The sequence below is a fragment of the Hyposmocoma kahamanoa genome, unplaced genomic scaffold (assembly GCF_003589595.1).
Source record: "Hyposmocoma kahamanoa isolate Upper Pololo Valley unplaced genomic scaffold, ASM358959v1 93, whole genome shotgun sequence".
NCBI lineage: Eukaryota > Metazoa > Arthropoda > Insecta > Lepidoptera > Cosmopterigidae > Hyposmocoma > Hyposmocoma kahamanoa.
In genome coordinates this window covers 714,690-726,369 of record NW_020654810.1, presented here as the reverse complement: position 1 = coordinate 726,369, position 11,680 = coordinate 714,690, and the positions used below count along the sequence as shown (strand labels likewise).

The 11,680-nt window shown below is 36.4% G+C and overlaps 1 long non-coding RNA gene across 2 annotated transcripts in view; it reads left to right on the top strand.

Moving 5' to 3' along the window:
- LOC113237529 overlaps nucleotides 1-11,582 on the top strand; it is a 31,717-nt gene extending 20,135 nt beyond the window's left edge. For both annotated transcript variants that reach the window (XR_003311041.1, XR_003311040.1), the window contains 2 exons: nucleotides 7,156-7,266; nucleotides 11,479-11,582. This is a non-coding gene — a long non-coding RNA (uncharacterized LOC113237529). The remainder of the gene's footprint in view (nucleotides 1-7,155; nucleotides 7,267-11,478) is intronic.
- The last annotated feature ends 98 nt before the right edge of the window (nucleotides 11,583-11,680 follow it).

The window sequence follows — 11,680 nt, the reverse complement described above, 5'->3', positions numbered from 1 at the left end:
GTGTGTGTGTGTGTGTGTGTGTGTGTGTGTGTGTGTGTGTGTGTGTGGTATAACAGTGAATAAAAAATAAATAAATTAAATTAGCGGAGTAGAGTGCACTTAAAAGCATTGATATAAATAAAAAAAAAATTGGTAGATAAATAATTTAGGTAAAGTGGTTTATTCATAATTAATTCATACTAGTCTAACTAGAAGTTCTTCCGTCTTCTCATAGGATAACTTCTGTAACCATTCTCTTAGTTTATATCCAACTTCATACTGGTTGAATGCGTATATGTGTCGGGATTTATTAATTTTATTATATAATCTAGCACTTAGCGCTGTTCATTGTCCGTTAGCAAAGGCAGTACGGCATCGTTTAGTATCACAGACAGGGGAACCTCGTCGTCTTCTAAGAGCGATTGGATCTAGGGTAGAATTGAATGACGAGTTCATTACGCTACGTAAAAGTCCGTGCCCCCGCAATATAAATTGAGCCTAATAGTTTCACGCGGTACAATCTACAACCGCGCAAAAGATTTTATAATACCACCACATAAAAAACCTCATGTGGTTGACCACGGTTGTATTACAAACTATACCCGTGCGACTTATCGAGAGCTTTGTGTACGGGAGCTACATTTCAATCTCAATTACTCAGACAGGTTTACGGATATTAATAAACACTACCTTAGTCGTATGTGCCTTAGTTGTTATTAGTTACGCATATCGTTCCACGCCTTGTTACTTTAGTATTATCAGGAAAAATCCTTAAGAACTGACCTTACAAGCACGAATATAAAGTAAGGAAAACTGAACAGTGCGAACCTTGGAAAAACAACGCACATTAGAAGTGAATTTTAACAAGCCCGAAGAATACATAAGCAAAATTACTTTACATATAAATGAACAATAGCGCCAGTAAACTTACTAGAGCGCAACTAATAAAAAATCTACTTATCGCAAACTCCGCGTAAATTTCTTGGCCACCATTTGCGAATGGACCGGGGATTTTTGCGCTTGTAAAAATACAAAGCGTTAAAAAAACTCGATATTATTTTTAATTTTGATAACAACGTTATAATTTGGCCAATGCTCCTATTTTTTGATAAATTATGAATTAATTACTTCACTAGGTAACCTATATAATGTAGAGACAGACGTTCTCAGTTTAACGTCAATGTGCCGTCAACCGTCATTATCCCAAACTTCAATCAAAAGTAAGACTTAATTCATGTTATACTTGTAGTACCAATTAAAGTGGTGGCGCGGCAACACTGACAATCGATTGCGTAACGACATTACGGTACTACGCTTTAATACGATCTCAATAAAGGCTTTTTTTTTCGATGAAGCCCGGATGTAAACAACTCTCTATTTCGGTGGTATTTCGTCATTGATATTTAGCCATAAGACATAATTATAATTAAGATTCTAAGTACCATTACGAATAAAAATTTCTGTGTCAGAACATTCTTTACTTTAACTAGGATAGATGCGGTCAAATCAGTTAAAAAAACTATGATAGCAGTTGTAGTTTCTGAGATAGCTGTATCAAAGCTGTGATATGCAGACATAGACCATAATCTTCCACCGTAAGATGCGTTTTATGCCGTTTAGCTATGGAATTTGAAAATAATCTAAATATTCTGAGTACCGACATTGATGAATTTGAACGTTGGGTTTAGCTTGAGCGTATATACTATTTGGAATGCACAGTAAAACAAAATAAAATGACCGCTTTCTTTAGAAAAATATAGCTTGCCTTCTTTTTTTTGGCAGAACATCCGTGGCACATGTAGACGTTCACAATGCGAAGAATTTCGCTTAAATCCGGTGTTCGCGTGATGGCACGTTGATCACTGTGGCTGTGGGGGTAATCAAGTTTAATGATGGTGTTTAGCAGAACGCACTCAGTATGGCCATGAAGTGAGAGTGAATAAACTTATCAAGAATGAATTGATTGATTTGGTGAATCTTTGGAATAAATAAATTAAATTTGCTTATTGATAACCATGATAATGCATAAAAAACTTCGCCTTCTTCGTCTTCGATGGACGTAAGATGCGCGTGTGATTAAAAGGTAATTTTTAAGATTATGTGTATTTTCGGCAAGATTACTAGCAATTAGACATATTTCACAGTCAATCAATAACCTCACCATTTTTTGAAACAAGAGTTTTTCATAACAAATATTTGCACATGTGGAAATGTTCTATACAGTCATTACATAAATATTTACATTGTTCCTACTACGAAAACAAGTAATTGCGTGTTTGAATGTCTTTCATATACGTTATTTTATATACGTCTTTATAACTTTTTTTGCTAATTCGCACATAAATTGGAAATGTCATAAAATTGTGAAAGTTGTGTAATGAAAACATGTAAGCAAAGCCAAGTAGAGATATTGAAACGTGAGTATATAACCATTCGACCTTCAATACGAAGTACCTATGTCCATAAACTTTTGATTATGTAAACACGTGTGAATTGGCTATAGGTTAACCAAAACTAGTTAGAAATTATTGACACTTTGTTCTATTGAAGCAGTTTAAACCAATATTACATTTTGTTCGATCTTTGTATTAATAATTATAAGAAACTAGTGGAGTAATTTCACATAAAAATAATTGAATAACAATTCAATCAAAATTTAAAATACAATGAATAGCGACATCTCTAGCCGGGACTGATAGCTGTAAATGTATCTAACTGGGTGACCAAATATCATAGATTTCTCATAGAAAGCGCTACGGCTAAAAATATTGCGTTTTCCCTACATTTTTCATAGTTAATCTTAGCAATCTTGCTCCAAATAAAACAGATCCAAGGTCCTTGTTAAAAATAACCCTCTCTCTGAATAGGACAGCTTTATCCGCCATCTTAAAGATACACGTTTTCGCTTTTACCGATGAAGTCAGGCCTAGATTTATATCTAAACTGCTGCCTGCCATTAAAACAGTTTTATAATATATCGACTGGCCTATGCCATATTTTAATCAGTGTTATTATATTGCGGTAATAACTGATATCATCTCAATAATTAATTAATAGGATCCGCCCCACGAATAATGTTGAATAGGCGTAATGTTCAACTCAACAATTTAATTTTTACATCGTGCCTAAATTACAAGTCCCAACAGCCATCTATGTTTCCTAAAGGTTTTTTAACATAAAGTGTAAGCGCTTAAACGTTTTTCTGAACGATTTTGTAAGCTTCTAACTAAAAGGCGTTTAAGTGATGCGCACTCTGTAGGTACTTGTAATTGACCTTATCGATCAGCATCATAAAAACGCAGTTTTTCACATTTGATCGTTTTGATTCCCAGGTGAGTGGTAAGGCTAGCAACGTTTTAACAATATTTAGATAAATGCAGTAATACTTACTTTTAAAGATAAACTATATACATACATATATATATATATATATACTACGAAGCAAATTATGCTATCTATAATAAATAATTTTAAAACATTTTCCTTTCCTGTCGCATTGCCGTGGGATACCTTGTATATTAATATATACATGTACATATGCAAATATGGAAGTGACATTCCTCCTGAAGTGTTCCCCTTGCGCTATAACATGGAGTTCTTCAAAAGACGTGTAAACAAGGTTCTCCGGAGTCGGCAACGCATGGGTGATGCCTCTGGTATTGCTCGTGTCCATGGGCGACAATGACCACCTCCCATCAAGTGGCTTGTCTGCTCGTTTGCCTACTATTTAACATAAAAAATAAAAATAAAAAATAAAAAAAAAATTAGAAAAAAATTCACCAAGAATACTAGCTTAGAACAGCTGGTGCTGTTAGTTACAAAAAAATTAAATCATTATGTATTGTGATAATCATTTAAAGTTGATAGTGATTGCCACAACGGCCCAGTAATCATGGCAATCATGATTCTCTATAATCGGATTATTAATTAGAGGTACCAATCTAACAGCTACCCATCTTACTTTGAATAATATGATGCCATGTGTATTGTATGTGTATGACTCATTTCTCAATGTGCTTATTGAAATATGATCAGTCAAAAATAAATTCAAATAGTTTTTGGCTAATTATAAACGATATTTCAATTAACATTTAGTCTAGATGTTTCTATATTTTTTCTGTTATCAAATTCTTGATTTTGACTATGTCATGTACCCAGGAGGTCACACGTTAAAGTAAACGCTTCTTGGTCACCGGTCGGTTCTCGCTTTTCTCCATCTGCTACATCTTCATCATCAAAGTCAAATAATCATTTATTCCATAAGTAAAATTCTTACACTTGAAAACGTCACTTTTAAGCTACTGAAACTCCGTGAGACGAACGAGCAAGAAACTCTAGGGATTGCTCTTTTCAAATAAACTTAAATGCTATGGAATACACCTTCAATAATATTTATGTGGAATCTAGACTCATGTTGTCTTTCCATATATCTTTATCTAACACGTTGGGTCGTATTCTAGAACTCTATTCAATGCTCAAGTCAGGATTGCACTGGCAACACAAGCACTGGAAATAAGACCCTAATGGCAGGGACTTGAGTATGATTTCGAGTGCTTTAAACCATACTCAAGTCCTGATTTGAGCATTGAGTAGAGTTCTGGAATATGACCCTTAATCTTCTATGACTCATCAATTAATGTAAATTTTAAACTTAGGAAATGATAATCTTAAAATATAATTCGGAATCTTATTGTAAAAACGTACACAGTTCCCCATAAAAGAATCGTTTACCTCAGTTAAACGAAACCGTGGTACCATGAGTTGGACTTAGTTCTAAGGTTAACTGTCATGATACCATAATCTACTACATACTTGAACTAGGTTAAAGATGTAGTAATCTTATATTGGGATTTCGCATTGTGAAAATATAACCGAGGAAACAAACATTACTGAACTATGCCCTTATTTTACATACAAGATCCTTTGTGTAACTATAGAGATGGTAACCTGAATCTTACTCAGACTGGACGAGAATACGGAATGAATTGTATTCCCGGAATCCCGTATGCATTGGCAGTTCTCGTGTAACGTCAATTAATACTAAATAGTAAAATGGAATGTTCGAATTAATTTGACACAAAACTATTAAGTTTTATAATATACTCGTATATAGTAGGTCACAACATACCATATATAAACTTGTAAGTTACGTGTGTAAACAATGTATGCCCGAGTGGACAGGCAGTCGAGCCTGGCGTAATAAGAAAAACAAGAAAAAATCTGTCACACTGGACGTTGTGCTTCAATTAATAAGAAATGCATAAGTGCATTGAACACAGCTCGTATACATAAATTTATTAATTTAAATTAAATTAAAATTTCATTTGTTCTCTTTAAAAAGAGTGGCAAGTAATAATAAACAATGGTGGTAAAATGAAATTCGGAAAAGTCATTATTTTCGGTCCTAAACAGAAGCAAGCAAATAAAATACAATACAATAATTGATGATCAAAGAAATTGTATCAACTAAAACTAGTTATAATTGTCTTTATATTGAAAAAAATCATCGTTAGCCGAGGAGACTAAATAAATGCAGTGTTGCAACATTAAACAGTAATATTTTTGAATGTCCAAACTGACTCCACTTTCGGAACAGGAAACATTTGAATCTAATTATGATTCACAAATCTTTAATCTGGAAGTCGGTAACGACACACCTATGCAAAAGATGCAGTGCCATTCAATTTTAAATCGCTAAGATTTAAGGGGCACTGTATTCGTCACACTCAGACGTAAAGTTGACAACTCTTGAAGCTGTGCTGCTGCTTAACCTTATTTATAAACTGGTAAGATAAATTTTTGACTGCAGTAGCAAACAATAGAAAAAATGCAGTACGCAAAATTACAATGTCAAAATAATGACGCAATTAGATTGTAATGATGGCCCCAAATGAACCACTAGAAGCTAGATGCTGTAAGTCTAAGAAAAATACAACATTTTGTCCCTTTAAGGACGATGACGAAAAAGAAGTAGAGATGGCTTAAAACCATTGTAATCGTGACCTAATTTACTAAATTTTTTTTGTTATATTTTCAATTAAAACATTTTAACAATGGCGATTTCTTATTTATATAAATATTATATTATAGTCATATACAAGCCGCAGCGGCCTAATGGTTTGACCGACCGCCTCTCAAGGACATGGGTTCGAATTCGGGCTTGCACCTCTGACTTTCTCGGAATTAATGTGCCATATTTTATTTGAAATTTACCATGAGCTTTTCGTTGAAGGAAAACATCGTGATGACACCTGTACGTCGAAGAAGGTTCACAAACCCTTGAAAAGTCTGAGTGTGCCCCAACCTAACATAACCTAAACCCTCGCCTGAAAGGAGACCCGTGATTAGCAGTGGGTTGTATAAATGGCTCGTTGATGATATTATAGGCTTAGAATTTACAAAATGAATTCACTATCACTCGTTTTTATTATAAAGAAATACTTATTAGATGTAGTTAACGTCATTATCTAATTAATTTGAATATTTACATAGCATTAAACGTAGAAAAAAATTGAAGTACTAAATATGTCAAACGTAACGTAACGTAAATAAGTTGGTACAAAGCAACTAAAAATCGATTTGGACCTGGGACACTTCGTGAATAAAACATTTCTAGGGTACAAACTAAATAACCTTCAATACAATAGAACTCTTAGTATAATTACACGACGTGACAAAGTCGAACAGAGAACAAAAATGTGGTAAATTGTACAAAATCACTGGTGTTCGTGACTGTGATGTCAAGATATGTACATTTTCGCTGCAAGCGCAGCGATCATCGCGATTTGCGGTGAACATGCGAGCGTAATTATTATGCGTTGTTTTTTTATCTTTTTGTCGCATTTACGTCGTTTAACTGTAAGGTAATTTATAGTTGCACAAAAACAGATCCGCGAGTTTTGCATTTCTTGTTGGTTTATCTACGTAATCGCGTATGTTTTTAGCTCCTTATGTCTTGGTTGAACAGTCGTGTTTACTGATTCGTCATGTTAAGAACCAACTAATAGAAAACATTAACATATTTTTTTTACTTAAATACGTCTTTAATTTACGATTAACAAAAAAACAAACGCGATTCAGACAGGTAAATTGAAAATTTCTTTCCCCTTTTCAAACTATTCATTTCACAAGGTGCAAAAATACTGGAATTAACCAGTATATTCTGACCTTTTGCAGAAGGAGTCTCGTACAGACGTGCAGTTCCACTTAGCTGCGCTGCGAGGGGACTGTGACCGGCTACGGCAGCTGCTCGACACGGGGAAGGTGCACATAGACTCGAGAGACAGGGTGAGTTTCGTAATGTCACCTTGAAAAGTTATCCACCTCATCTCCAAAGATTAGGGACTTTCATTTCAAAAGTTACTAATCTAATTCCATTTTAGCAGACTTTGGCACAGTAAATAGAAAATCGTTGCAAATGAAAATATTTTTTCCGGACTTAAATCGCGTAACCTACCTTATTTCAATGTTAGGCTGCTAACAGATTGAATGCATGTTTGCAGTTAATGCGTGCTGTCGTAATCAACTTCATGCAGTCGAGACCTAGACTGCATGAAGTTAATAACGACTTCACGCCATAACTGCATGCAGTCCGTCTTGACTTCATGAAGACGAAACCGACATGAAGTTGGTTCCGACTCAATACAGTTAATGCGTGTCGAAACAGACTTCATGCAATCGAGATCGACTTCACGCAGTAACTGCGAACGGCAAGAGCCAAGCGTTGCGTTGATTTGTTTGAAAAAACAAATATGCACGGTTAAGATCGAAAAAAATTGTTTAATACACAATACAACTTTCATTTTAATTTACAATTATGTAGCAATCACGAAAACTTAAGAACTCGATATAAACTATCTTTCCATACCTTCTTAGTAAGGGCCTCAAGTCTCCTAATTTTGAAACCACTGGTCGTTGTGATTTCATTAACCACTACCTAGTCCTGGAGCAAAGATAGGATCTACAATGGAACGAGCTCGTCCAGAAGAACCCTCGCACTTTAAAGATACTCGGGTTGTATGTGCTCGGAAACAAAGTCGCAAGCAGGGATTCCCGGGCTGTGGAGTGTCAGTGGAGGCATCCATTCTGCCATAGAAATTACTATGCGTATCTTAATTTTGACCTTGTTTAATCAGCAATTTCTTCAGTCTTCAAATTAAAGGTTTTTTATTTTATTGAAGAGCAGGATACCAAAAAATTGCAATGGCAGTTGGACAGTAGCTCAATGGTCAGCCACTTATAAACCACTACTCTTAACTTCTAGCAGAATACTAAACATACAAAATCCTGCCATTGACAATTGAGATAATTTAAAATTAGCAGTATATAACGTGGACTCGTGTATCTAAAACCGCCTGACATTGTCATGGAGTCCCGCATTGTTTATTTACGCTTTTTTATTTTGCTCACTGGAACAGTGAAGTGCACGGTGGGGATCGGCGAACGATCGGAGCTTAAAAAAACTGCCCCACTTTCAGGCATTCTATACTCTTTGTGTAACCCGGGTCGGTACCTAGTGAAGTTGCAAGTTAAGAGCGGTTGCGGGCAGTTTTTATATAATAATAAAATACGCCAGAAACCACATCAATTGCCTGGTCGCAAACTACGAGTACACAAACAAACTATGAGTAGGTCCTAGAACAACGGAATTCACTCCTGGGCATTATCCGAAACACTCAGACTAGAACCAATGTAGAACAGTTCATGTCCCAAATTTATCCTACTGCGAATCAAACCCGGGACCCCCTCATCGAGTGTCCAAACGTAAGTATTGTGTTTAAAATAATAAACAAAAAAAATTCCGTCTACTTATGTACGTACACCTTTATTGTAACGTAAGTAAGATGATTACAAATTAATGGTAACATTCTTAGTTTTTACAAACGATTGATACACTTTCATTATCATCATCATTAACCCATTGTACACGTATGTTGGGCACGGGCCGCATCTACGGAAGGTTTAGACTATATTCTTACCAAAGGTTGTGAAGAACCTTCTTCCACACGCAGGTTTCATGATGAAATATTCAGAAATATATTATATTAATTGAAAATTGATGGTTTTTTGATTTTTCCCGATAAAATTTTTTTGTACTTCCCCGATTTATCCAGAAACGTTACACCAACTCGAATCGGGCAGAGAATGTAGATTAGACACTCGAGGTAAATTGCATTCGTAACTTGATTGTTGACCCGTATTAGGTCAGGGTGGCGGAGTATACCCTGCACTCTAACCTAAGAGGAGACCCGTGGGCTGATGATGATGATTTTCCCCTACCTGACCCAAATAATTTCGTGTAGACATTCCCCTGCCTATCTTTTCTCCGCTCTTCCCATCAAACCTGTCGAGACATATTCGATACCCAAACATCTTTTCTCCTTCGTTTGTCTATTGTGTTTTAATAAGCTTCTAGGCACTGTTCAAAAGTTGATTCTGATACAATTTTAAACTACAGCTGCTGATACCTATAATATTCACGGCTATATCTAATTTCCGTGAGATTGTGTCTATAATGTTTTCTGAAATCAGTTCACGCTTCCTCTCAAGGCTTGTACAGATTTGCGCTTACAGTCGTAAAGGTCGAACGTTGTGATGATTTATCGTTCACCGTTCTTTCACCTCGTCACGTGAAGCAACTTGCATAACCCTCGATTCAAAGTATTACGAATATTGTGTACTGTGTTAGAACTTGGAACAACTATTGAATTTGTGATTGATTGCATACAGTAATTAGCATCTATAATGTGCTTACACTGAGCAGGCGTGTAGGCCCGTATTGATTTTGACTTACGTGGTTGATAATGATGAATGGATACGATAAATGGAACCTATGCAATACGATCGGGCATAGCCGTTTCTATTGCTATGGATTGTAAATAATTTACAATAGCCATTAGTACGAGTACTTTTATTATATTCGGTCAGTGCAGATGTTACGAATATTCATGATTACCCACAGTCGTACTTCACCGACTGTTGGGTATAAGCCTCCCGTAGTTTGTACTACATCTACCACGATCATGCGCTTATCTCACCTATCTACTACGGTGTCGACGAATGATGTCGTCTACAAAGGCCTGAGTGTAAATTTGTAATCATTCAAACTTGACTATTGCGTTTGCGTTGAAATTTTTATATAGATCTTAATTTAAAAGGTTTAAACGCGATAGTTAAGTTAACATAATATTTGAAAACTTAGCCAGAGCCCCAGATCAGGAGCGCGACCACTTTCTTGGTCACCCCATGCGTGGCAGACCAAAACGTCCTTTTAAGATTATATTTCTAATTATAAAATGAAAATGACATTTATTCATAAGGCATATCAGATTTTAGTTACAAGACATTTCTATCACTATATATAACAGACCACAAACGCGAACATGCCACCGTGCTAGCAATACTAAATAAATTAAGATTTCCTATAGGCATGGCACATGCACGAAAGACCATGTTAATGCTCGACTGGGCCGCCAACAATTCACGGAGAATGGGTTTTCTCAACGCTATAAAAGAAAGACGTCTTCATGATAAATGTTTGCTGAGTGACCATAAATAGGCTAGTGTTCACGATTGTAGGACGTAGAATATAAATGAGAGCGTTAACGCGTTGTATGCTTTGCGTGGTGACTGACGTGTGTACCAGTGCACGGACGTGGAAGATAAATGATTCGCGGTAACGAGAGCCGTGTTCTATTTCTTGGTTATGTACGTATAATGCCAACACTGTGCTATGTATAGCAATGGCTACTCGTACAACACTATTCCCATTGGCTTGCATAAGTAATCTATTCTCCAACTTAGTAGTAGCTTAGACCAATTCAAGAGGCTGCTAATCCCCATACTGCAGATCTTAGCTCTGAAAAAGAACAAAATCCCTAGAGTTTCTTGCTTGTTCTTCTCATGGAGGTCTTTAAACATTTCACCTTTGGGCTCAATTTACGGAACGGAAGCGTCAATTTCGCCTCGCGTCTCGAGCATTCTTGAGCTTTATTGCGACTGCGCACTGAGGCTGTAGTATTTCGTCGACGTTTCACGTCACACTGCGCCTGCCTTCGCGCCACTTCTCGCGGATACGCCAGGCGTCAAAAAAACGGGATTGAAATAGAGGCTGCTTTTGGAACCTCTAAAACCCCTGAACGTAGATATTGCCATATTAAATGTAGGTACGTAAATATGATCTTCACTTTTGTATTTAAAAGCCGAACATAATAAACCATGCAGAGAAGTGTAGATCGGGGCTGTAATAACAATAACAAGTGGACCGGACAACACTAACAGTTACATCGGTTGGTGATATAGATACAGCGCCATGTGCGCTGATGCAGATATGATTAATGCAATACGTTCGCACTGCAGTCGACGGGCAGTAAAATTATGTTAACGGTATCATCATAGCGTGAATAGAACGTTCAATATTTATGTATTGGCAGTTTGGAATGTACTGAATGTGTTTTAATCTGCATAAAAAGACTATTTAGTTGATCTTTATGCTTTCAGGACGGAACAACGCCCCTTATTTTGTCTGCGGCCATGGGGCACACGGACTGCGTGGCCGAGCTGCTGGCGCAGGGCGCAGACCCCGCCTGCCGCAGGACGGTATGGTTAATCGTAATAAAACTTCATGTTAGTTCGGAGCAGAGTGACGTTTTTTACAAATATAAACACTTACACAGAGTACACAACAGATGGCGCTAGTAGT